Below are 12,237 nucleotides of genomic sequence, written 5' to 3' on the forward strand. Positions count from 1 at the left end.
CTTAAAAAAAAATAAAAAAATAATTGAAACAAATGACTCATAAGAAGAAGAAAAAAAATGAGCCAAGGTATGGAATAATAGAACAATCATAAAAAACAAGAAAACGAGGCATGGATGCTCTCAGCTGACAGGATGCTTACCTAGCACGCACAGGGCCACATCAATTGGAAACAGTGACGTGTATCTGCAAACGCCAGGGCTCAGGAAGTGAAAACAAGCCGTCATGCTGGCCTTACAGAGATTTGTGAGACCCTACCTAAAATGAAATAGCAAGGAAGTCAAAAGAACTTAAAAAAGCCCACAGCCTCTACAAATCCCAACACTTTAAAATTTAGTCTCTTTAAAAATCCAAAGTCACTTTTAAAAATTCAGTCTCTCAACTGTGGGCTCCTGTAAAAAAAAAAAAAAAAAATCAGGAAAAAACTTTCTTACTTCAAGGGTGAAGAACGGTCACACCTGAAGAAGGCGGAAACAAGCTCGAGGATCCACTCCTGACAAAGTGTTTATTTGGCTTACGGATGGCGCACGCACTGTAGCCCATCGTTGAAGGAAGCCAGGACAGAGCTCAAAGAGAGGAAGAATCTGGAGGCAGGAGCTGATGCAGATGCTGTGGAAAGGTGCTGCTTACTGGCTTGCTCGGCCTGCTTTCTTAGAGAACCCAGGACCACTAGCCCAGCAGTGGCCTCACCCACAATGGACTGGACTCATGGACATTAGTCACTAATTAAGAAGATGCCCTAAATGCTTAACTGGCTCAATTAAGGCATTTTCTTAATTGAGGGCTCCTTCTCTCAGAAACTTGGGTCAAGCCGGCATAAAAGTAGCCAGCATAAGGCCGGTCTACGGCATCTAGAGCCTCTTATCTCTCTCACACACAAAACCATAAATAGGCCACACACCCATGCTGAGACCACGCTGAAGTCACACCCAAACGCTAACCCAACTAGTGAATATCCCCAGAGCCTTGACATCTCCACCCCAAATTCCAGACCCAGCTGAGATGCCCATAACCTTCATCTATGCTAGCTATCCCTTCATGCCCAGGCTTCTTCTAGATTCAAGACCCATGCCCTATGCCCTTCCATGCCCAGACAGAAGTCCCACCCACATGCTCTAACAGTGAATCTGTCTGTTCAAAGCACGTAAGTCAATACATTTAATAAGTCATATGGACTTAAAAACAATTACATAATCATCTCAACTGACGCACAAAGGCCTTTTTTTTTTTTTTTTTTTTTTTTTTTTTTTTTTTGGTTTTTCGAGACAGGGTTTCCCTGCAGTTTGTAGAGCCTGTCCTGGAGCTAGCTCTTGTAGACCAGGCTGGTCTCGAACTCACAGAGATCCGCCTGCCTCTGCATCCTGAGTGCTGGGATTAAAGGCGTGCACCACCACCGCCCGGCTGCACAAAGGCCTTTAATAAAGTCTACACGTTTATCAAGGTAAAAGTTCTAGAGAAAGGACTGGAGGAAACCGACCTTTGTAGTGATAGTTCACTTGTATTTTCATAAATAAAGCTTGCCTGAAGATCAGAGAGTCACACAGCCCCTCTGGTCAGCCTCACAAATCAGGCAGTGGTGACACACACCTTCAATCCCAGTAGCCACACTAGTTTGACACAAAACCAGGGCGGTGGTGGTGCACGCCTTTAATCCCAGCTCTAGAGAGGAAAATAAGAGGGGAGGAGACAGTTCTTATACACGGTCTCATTTGGAGATTCCTGGAGGCAGAAGAGTCATTTCAGACCGAGATAGAGGTAAGACCCAGCGGCTGGCTGTTTTGTTTCTCTGACCTTCAGGTTGAACCTCAATATCTGACTCTGGGTTTGTATTAATCATGCTACATAAATCCACACAAGAAAGGCCATGTATGACAAATGTCCTTCAGTGTCAACCCAGAAGGAAAAAAACTCTAAGCAGCCATATAAATGTCTGGAATGAAGCAGGGTTAATCATTAACCAACCCACTCTGCTTCAATACAGTGCTTGAAGATTTAGCAATGGCAATAAGACAAAAAAAGAAAACTAAAGGAATGCAAATAAGAAAAAAAATCTAATTATCCCTATTTGCAGCTAACATGATTATACTTGAGATTCCCAAAATTCCACCAGAAAATGTCTGGAAATGATCATTTCCAGCAAAGTCCTAGGACCACAAAATCAACTTAGTAAAAACCACAGCCTTTCTCTATATGAATATAGAATGAGATACGCTTCAATGAGATTAAGGAAACACTTCCATCCACAACAGCCTTCAAAATATATATCTAGGAATAAACATAACCAATGAAGAAAAAGAGAATTAAAAACCCTAAAGGTCTGAAGAGAGAGGTTGAGGAAGACATAAGAAGAAAGAAAGATCTCCCATGATCATGGATTGGTAGATTTAATATTGTAAAAATGGCCATGCTACTATAGAAACAAAGAACAAATAATCTCTGTCTCCTAAAAAGGAACATGCAAACAAAGTGAAAGGATCTCATCAAGGCAATTCTTTTCTCACACAGGATGCTCCTGGACAGAAACCAGGCCAGCAACACACTGGGGCCAACATGGTGTCTGTCTTGTCTTTCATCCCCGACACACTGGGGCCAACATGGTGTCTGTCTTGTCTTTCATCCCCGACACACTGGGGCCAACATGGTGTCTGTCTTTCATCCCCGACACACTGGGGCCAACATGGTGTCTGTCTTTCATCCCCGACACACTGGGGCCAACATGGTGTCTGTCTTTCATCCCCGACACACTGGGGCCAACATGGTGTCTGTCTTTCATCCCCGACACACTGGGGCCAACATGGTGTCTGTCTTTCATCCCCGACACACTGGGGCCAACATGGTGTCTGTCTTTCATCCCCGACACACTGGGGCCAACATGGTGTCTGTCTTGTCTTTCATCCCCGACACACTGGGGCCAACATGGTGTCTGTCTTTCATCCCCGACACAGTTGGTGGTTGCATCCCATCCCGTCCCTTAGCAGCCTTAACTTCAAAATCTGACATGATTGGCACAAAGGGAAAAGGGAAGGGAAAAGGTGAAATAGGAGTCCTGGCCAGGCTAAAATTTCAAAGGAAATACATTTTCACACTAAACAAAAACAATGTACAGATTTAATACAATCCTAATCAAAATGTCAGTCAAATTCTTCACAGAAATATAAACACGAACGCAAAGACGAACACCCTAAAGTTCACATGGAAGCACAAAGACCATAGAAAGCCCATAGCACACAGAGAGAGTGTGGCTGTAGGGATTGGCAAACCGGATTTCAAGATATATTACAGAGCTATAGTCATAAAAACACCATTAAAAACCAACATAAAAGCAGATATGTAGAAGAACAGAACAGAACAGAAGTCCTATATTTATATATAAATATATAGGTATATAGATATAGATATAAAACAGATATTTGACAAAGGCACCCAAAATGTACAACAGACAAAAGAAGGTAGCTTGAACAAATGGTGCTGAGAAAGTTGAATATCCACATCAAGAAGAATGAAATTAAACCTATATCTATCACATTGCAGAAAAGCCAACTCCAAATGGATCAAAGACCTCAATGTGAAACTTGTAACTACTGGAACAAAATGGGCAGTCTCTGACATGACGCAGGTACAGTAAAGAAAAGCTTTTTAATATGACCCCATTCACTCAGGAAAATGAACAACAGTTGACCACGGGAGCTCATAAAACTGAAGGACTTATGTAGAGCCAAGAAAACAACCAATCAAAGAAGAGAAATCCCAGGGCATGGAAGGGCACCTTCAGCAACAGCATATTCTTTGGAGCATTAATATCCAGAATATACAAAGAAACAAGAAAACAAGCGACCCAGTTCAAAAAAATGGGCTATGAATCTGAGCTGAGTTTTCAGAAGAAGCACAGATTGCTAAGAAATATCTTTCTAAAGTGTTCGTCATCCTTAGCCATCAGGGAAACTTAAATCACATTGAGAGTCCATCTGGCCATAATCAGAATGACCTCAACAAATGCTGAGTTCCAGGCCAGCCTGGTCTACAGAGCGAGAGAAACCCTGTCTCTTTTGGGGTTCCCTAAAAGAAAAGAATTGGGGGGAAAGAGGATGCTCAATTCACTGTTGGTGGGGATTTCAACTGGAACAGACACTATGAAAATCAATGTGGAAAAGTCTCCCAAAGCTAAAAATAGATCTATGCCTATGGAAATCAATATGGAGACATCTACAGAAGCTGAAAATAAATAACTACACTACTCTCCAGCGGCACCACTCCTTGGCATAAACCCAAAGGACTTGACAGCATTCCCCAGAGACAACATTCCACACCTTCACTGCCACTCTCTCCAAAATGAAAGCAGCCTAGATGTCCATCCACTGGTGCATGACAACAAAAATTCGGTAGATAGACACACTTGAATTACTCGGTTGAAAAGAAAAATTAAATCATGAAACTTAACTGATAAAATTATAAAATATTACACCGAGTCAGGTCACAAAGACCCAGAAAGATAAAAGTCACATATTCGCTCTTATTTGGAATCCTAACTTCAAACATTTGTATTTGAGTATGTAACCTAGAGCAACCACTGTAGGTTTTGTATGTATGCATGTATATGTGTGGGTGTGTATATCAATAATAATCATTGAAGAAGAGGTCATGAACTAAAGATGGAGGGGACATAAGAAGAGTTGGAGAGGGAGAAGAAAGGACAGAAATGATTTAATATAGTATACTCACATACGCAATTCGCAAAAAATAATTTTAGATATATATTAAAATTAATAAAACACGCATTTAAAATTAACCATAGAGAGAGTCTTTTAAAAAATTAGGGGTTTTGAAATCCCATGTACAGTTTTTCCTTTTAACTCTTTCTCTTTTGTTTTTTTTTTGAGAGAGAGGATCTCTCTGTAGCCCAGGTTGACCTCAAAATCATGACAATCTTCCTGCGGAGTCTTCTGAGGGTCAAGATGACAGGTGTAAGCGTGGTAGCAGGTACTTGTAACACCTATACTGGGGAGGCCGAGAAAAGGATCCCTGAGGCTTGCCGACCTGCCAAGCCTAGTCTGACAGGTGAGCACAGGTCTCAAGGAGAGACCCTGCACGGTGGGGTGATGAGATGACCCGCAGATAGTGTTTGCACCAAGCCCGAATGAGCTCATCCCTTGTCTCACATGGTAGAGGGAGAGAAGCGACCCCTTCAAGCTGACTTCTGACCTCCACACGCACACTGTGGCGTGTGTGTGAACATACGTGTGCGCGCGCACACACAATTAGCAAATGAAAACGCAATTGTAAATAACTAACCAAAAAAGGCAGACAGTTCCTGAAGAATGGCATTAAAGCAACTGTGTTCGCAGAGAAGCAGTTTCAAAAGGGAAGGGTAAAATATCACCTTCAGGCTATATTGTATTAAAAACTAACATTAACTAAAATATATGTAGGAGATTTGGAACAACACAGATAAATTAGAGCGATCATTTCTTCCAGTCATCTCAAATCGTTCTTATAAAGTGCATTCACACAAGGGCGTGGTCTCTAGAAATGTGAAATTGCAGATGCATCAAGTCCCTGGCATCATTTTGCTTTGCTGGCCAGAGGCAGCTTGAGGCTGTAATTAGGAGGCCTCTAGGAGGGTAGGAATCCACGTTCTGTTGGTGCGCTTTGTTTTTATGCTATGGGCAGCCATCAGAAGGTTTTCCAACCACTGACGGAGGCAGCTGCTCCCACCCTATCATAACAAACCTATGGTTTTCTGTAACAAACATTGCTTTCCCCGTGAGATCCACAAAGGTAGCTATTTACAGAGACACCGTTGTGATCCCACACTATGTTAGAGGGACACAGCTAAACTCGCAAGGGACTAATGAGTGACCTTAAAAAGCCAGCTGAAGAACCTATAGCACAAATCCACATTAAAATAACAGTCTCATCGGTAGGCTGACGTCCTCCAAAGCCTGCCCTCAGTACCATTTAAAACTTCAAAACCTGACCAGTCTGGGAGTGGGAAGGGGTTGAACTTCAAGCTGGGTTCAAAGGCTTTCCTCAGTCTCTAGCCACTTGCAGAAAAGGTCTTAATGAGGAAATAAGCCAGAGGCACTGGGGAACATGGCATAGAAAAAGATCATGATAAGGGCCCACTTCCCTTTAGTCCTCTATACCTTGGAGACGCTTTAGCCATCCATGGTGAAGAACACCAAGGGAGCAGAGCCGGACAGCCAAGGTGTGGTGATACTTCATTTGTATTTTAATAAATAAAGTTTGCCTGAAAAAACAGAATGCAAAACAGCCATGCTAGTCAGCCGTACAGGCTGGGCAACAGTGGTACACACCTTTAATCCAGCAGCCACACTAGTTAGCCATAGAGGCCGGATGATGGTGGTGCAGGCCTTTAATCCCAGCTCTAGAGAGAGGAATACAAGGCAAGATGCAATACAAGGTGCTCTTTCATTCTGAGGGTTTCTTAGAGGTAAGAGCTCTCTAAAGCTGCTTTGCTTCTCTGATCTCCAGGTTGAACCCCAATATCTGTCTCTGGGTTTTTATTAAGCGTGCTATGCCAAGGGAAATGCAGCTGTGGATCAGATAGCCAGGGAACATGCAGTTTACCCCTTGAAGCCAGTGATGCCGTGTTATCTTCTGTCCAGTTCGCTTCCCACTCCAACCATGACCAGGCCAGAGAAGACGTCAGCAGCCCGAAGTTGCCCACACTCGGGCCCCCAAGATCAAGGTGGGAAGCGAATCAGCAAGCCACTTGCGTGAAACCGGGTAAAGTACTGGACTGAAGTATGAGATTGCTCAGTGAGTCACCCTCAGCCACAAGACTGAGGGCACAGGAAGGAGGTAAAGGCCCAGACAAAGTCCATGTCTCTTTCTAAGGGGTCAAGTTAGGGTGACGATACTCTCGGACGGACACTGAGGATTTTAGACATATAACCGACTGTACAGGATCCAGACATTTCGGGTTGCACAACCTGAAATAACATTTTTCTATTGCTAGCACCCCACCCCCTGTGTAAAACTCAGGGGCATTTCTAAAGAAACTGACGTCAGCAGCCTCTTCTTTCATAGTTCTTGCCGTCTTTAATCTCGCTCCACACACCTCTGAAGTCAGCATAGAACCTGCGACCTCAACAAAAAAAAAAAAAATTTCATTAAAAAATCTGAATAGACTTATTCCACTGACAGAACAACAAAAGCTTTTCAAGTTTGAGGGGAGAAAAAGCAGAGATGGAGCCCTAACAAAGACCTTGGCTCGAAAACAAAACAGACAGAAAGCCTTGCTTTAAAGTCCCAGCCGAGACAGACTAATGGCGGCTTTAAAGTTACTGGGGGTGGGTGGGTGGAATAATGAGGACTCCATTAAAGTAAGGACATTGAGAGTATTGCAGAAGACGAAGTCTGAATGTTTCCATTGAATCGGAACTAGATGACAAAATAAACAGAAATTCAAACATAGCTTTGGCACGAACTCATAAACCATTGAACTACGCTCTAATAACTTCTCAACCCAGTTATTTTTCAGAGTAAAGTAGGGATGCTGGAGTATTGGGTATTGTCCCTTCCTTTCTTTAAAAACACACATTCTCTTCCATGCAAGAGCAAGGGGATGCAACCTTCATGGTAAGCGGAGGTGATCTAATGTGAAAAGACTAACTCGCCAGAAGGTAACAAAAACTGATCAACTGTCAGAGTTATTCTAAATACACTACGCTTTTCCTGTCTGTCAAAGGCTTACCTGACCATAATGGAAGCTAGAGACAGGACAAACATTTCCCGGATGCTCTGATTGCTTTGGAAAAGCAAACTGGGGTTAGAGGTGATTGAAACCGTAATCAGATGTTGACAGCAGTCCGCGATAGCTCTTAAAGCTGAGGGAGAAGGATCCTAGCTATCGCCATGGGCAATTGGATTGCCAAGATAAGCGTGGACTGGATGTGGTAATCCGTGGTTATCTGCTCAGCATTGGGCCACAAAGATGTGTTGTTCATAGTCTCGGGGTAGAAGCAGCCATGTAAAAAGGTCTAACGTTCCTCTCTATGTCTGAAGTGAGACAGAAACACAGGGGCATGACTAATCTCCTCCAGTGACTCATAATGTCCCCCCAAATCACAGCTTTTGAGTTCAGTCCTGGAGGATAAGTAGGAATTAGCCAGGTAGAGTTTGGGGTTTTTTGTTTGTTTCTTGCCTTTTTGTTTTCCTTTTCTTAGGAAAAATGAATTGCATCCATGTAACCAGAGAAGCCTGACAGTAGAACTTATTCAGAAAAATGGCTCTGTGCTGCGAAGAGGGCTACAAGTTGGAATCCAGACCATAAAGGTGGCAATTAGCTGGGGTTGAGGAGGCTCTAACGCAGAGTTTACAGTCACACACAGACAAGATCAGATTTCCATGGTGGATTGAAACCTGAAGGCAATTGTGACAGCCCCAAGTAACGGGAAGAAGGTACAGATTCAGGAGACTGTTTTAAAACATACACTTTTCAGGACTTAGAAGTGAAGTCAACTGGAGATATGGTCACAGAAACACAGGTCTCCGAAGATTTCCAGATGTTACACCTCAATTGAGTAGCTAGTACGCCCTTTACAGAAGCAGAGCTCACGGAAGAAGGGTGAGTACCACATCCCACAGGGCTTGATCCTGGAAACCTGACTGGGGGTGGCAAGGGAACGAAGAAAGGACGCAAAGAGAAGACATACAGAGATACACATGGGGAAGCTGGGATCTGGTGGGCCAGGAGTGCTTTGATGGAGTGGTATCAACACTTGGGAGACAGGGGTAGGAAGAGCTCTGAGTTTGAGACAAGCCCAGTGTACAGAACTAATTCCAGGACAGCCAAGGCTACACAGAGAAATCCCGTTTCAAAAAATACATAACAAACAAACAAACAAACACAATATACACCTTTATTTTTCTTTTGCTTTTTTGACACAGACTCTCTTTCTGCATGGCCGTCCTGGAACTCCGTCTGTAGAGCAGGCTGACCTTGAACTCACAGAGATCAGCCTGTCTCTGCCTCCCCACTGCTGGGATTAAAGGCCACCATCCTGGTCCAACAGACACCATTCTTTATACACAGTTTGTGAGCTGGCGGAAATAAAGAGAAGGTGCCACGAAAAGTACAAAAACCGCGTCAAATGGTGGCCTGAGACAGTAACACAGTATGTGATGTAGAACACACAGCACATAGATTAACCTATGTTTTTGGCTTTGCTTTTTGGGGGAGAGACTCTCACCGTGTAGCTCAAGCTTGTCGGGGAAGATTATTTTAAGGTGTGTGACTTTTGTTTATGCTGTGTTTGTTTAACTCTGTACACCTGCGGTTCTTTGCCTGCCTAAAACACCTGATGGTCTAATAAAGCGCTGAATGCCCAAGAGCGAGGTGATAGCAAGGAGAGGAGGGGCTGGCAGGCAGAAATATAAATGGAAGGAGAAATCAGGGAGGAGAGAGAGAGAGAGGAGAGGAGGATATCAGGGGCCAGCTACCCAGCTACTCGGCTATACAACAAGCCACAGAGAAAGAAGTAAAGAAAGTATACAGAAATAAAGAAAGGTGAAAGTCCAGAGGCAAAAGGTAGTCGGGATAATTTAAGAAAGGCTGGCTAGTAACAAGCCAAGCTAAGGCGGGGCATTCATAAGCAAGAATAAGCCTCCGTGTGTGTTTACTTGGGAACTGGGTGGTAAGAGCCCAAAAAGCCAAAAATTTTGCAAACACCCTTGGAACTCAGCAGAGGGTGTTGGACTTTGGAACTGGAGTCATGAAGTTGTGAGCCACCCAACGTGGGTGCTGGAACCTGAACTCAGATCCCCGAGAAGAGCAGCGAACCCTCTTAACTGCCAAGCCACCCTCCCCCCCACATTCTGTAGAAACCACTTGGAACTCTGTGTCCACAGGCTCTAAATCCCCTGATTCAACTAACCGTGGGTTGAGAATACTGTTCTAAAAATTACACATCTACTGATTTTTTTACATCAGTCCTTAAACAATACAGCATAACTATTTACATGGTCTTTTTATTGTACCAGATTGTATAACTAATCTAGAAATGATTTGAAGTCCACAGAATGTATGCAGCGAACATAGGCAAACACGGCACCATTTCCATAAGGATTCTAAATATCTGCCAATTTTGGTATCCAGCCTAACTTTGTAACCAATCCATCCTGGGTTCTAAGTAACGGCTATCTAGTGTGTACATAGGATACCTATATTTGTATACGGACATGTACATACATAGTAATTCTCATATGTTTATAGTCTACCAGGGTGATGAATCTCAAGCACTTCTCTAACTATCACACATTCGGTTCATAATCTTTTTTGTCTGTTTTCATCCCAATCTTCAGCCCTGTTTTCTTCAGTATTTGCCACTGAACTCCCACGAGAGTTAAAAATAACAAATTTCCAATCCAGATTGTGCACGGCACTCTTCTCCCGCGGAGCTTGAGTCACTGTATAATTAGTCTCGAGTTGGGAAGGCCCGTGAGAAAGTAGGCATGAGGTACTATATGACCTCTGTGGCCCCTGGAAGAAGCGCACCCCCAGAAGAGTGACAGCAAAGGCGGACTGTGGTATCCGCCTGCTTGGACAATGGTAGTAGCTTATACTATTCAAGGGCGGGGAGTCTCTTGGACACCCCTGACAACAACCCAAAAGGAAGTTCCACATGCCTGGCACAGGTTTTTATTGTATATTGCTTTTAAAACCATAAGCTGCTTTTCCCCACACATCTTTGCTCTGGAGATAGCAGTGAGCTGTACACGGGATTGGTAATTCACATCTCCCAACATCTACGGAGGACCCACAGCTTGCCAGACACTCTGCAAAGCCGAGTTCCAGAAGAGTAAAAGATGAGTCACTGTCGGTAACCATCTTTCGGAATTCTCAGTTATGTGAGGGGGACCGGCACACCCCCATAGATAGCACAGACCAATGAATACAAACCAGATGTTTTTAAGATCCCCAAAGCAGAAAGTATGGGTACATTAACAAACATCAAGTTTTATTCCAAATCCCAACCCTAGGCTCTATTGCCCCACCCCCACCCCAAATAAACATGCTGAAAATGTTCAAAGAAGTCCACTTAACATTTCCGGAGGTAACTTTGATCTCCTGGTTTCTTTTGACTGGTTTGTACCATCACGATTCTTAAAGCAAACACAGCTTTTCACAGAAGAAAGGAGTCTGGACAGTGATATTTAACCAGAAGGCTGCAGCTTACCAGTAAATGTTTACAAGGAAATATCAAGTTCCCCAACACTGAAGTCTTGGGTGAATCATCTTTGTGTCCCTGCCCTGCTCAATTCTGGGTATCATAGATGGGATGTGAACGCCTGCTTTCATGACTGAAGAAACGCGTGTCTGTGATAAGTAACAGCAATGCTTACGGAGTTTCCGTTCCCACCCACCGGGACCAACGGGAGCTACCATGACTCTTAATAACTTAAAGCGGCATAAATCTTAGATTTTGATTTTTGTTTTCCTTTATCATTTTACTGTATTTTCTCCATTAAACATTTTCGGCATATGTCACTTAAAGGAAAAAAAAAAAAACGTATGAACATCACATGACTCCATCCTAATTGGTTTACTCACTATTATTTGTTATGGAGTAAATAAAGGTATTTGTTTTATCGGAACTTTGACAGTATTGAGCACTTTTAACTTCTTTTTTGCCTTTCTTCCTTCCTTTCTTCCTCCTTCTCTCCCTCCTTCTTCACTCCCTCCCTTCCTCCCTGCTTCCTTCCTTCCACACAGTCTCACCCTGAAGCCTCGGCTCATCACCTGGAGCTCACTAAGTAGACTAGGGTGACCCACAGCTCACTGAGACCCACCTGCCTCTGTCTCCAGAGACCAGGAATAAGCAAGTGAGTACCAATACCCAGTACCATTATTAATGTTTCAAGCAATATTTGCTGCTTTAAACATATCTTGATAATATAAATGTTTACATCATAAATGTAAATAATGACCTTTGCGTCCAACAGTTACATAGCAGGGAGACCCCTTAAAGGCTTAGGAACACAAGAGGAATCCAGCTACTTAGAGCAGGCTTCATTTGGAGGGTGATGTCAGTTTTATTTTTAGAATCTACAAGCAGATTCATACACGCTAAGTTCCCACTGCTAATTTCTCAAAAGCTAATTTAGGGTCTTCATCCAGTGAACTCTCATACTGAACTAACCAGCACAGTTGGCTTGTTTCTCACTGTTTTAACAATACATTAAAAACCCTCGCATTTTTAAAGGGATAAAATTAA

Source organism: Arvicola amphibius, chromosome 18, assembly GCF_903992535.2.
Source record: "Arvicola amphibius chromosome 18, mArvAmp1.2, whole genome shotgun sequence".
Taxonomy (NCBI): domain Eukaryota; kingdom Metazoa; phylum Chordata; class Mammalia; order Rodentia; family Cricetidae; genus Arvicola; species Arvicola amphibius.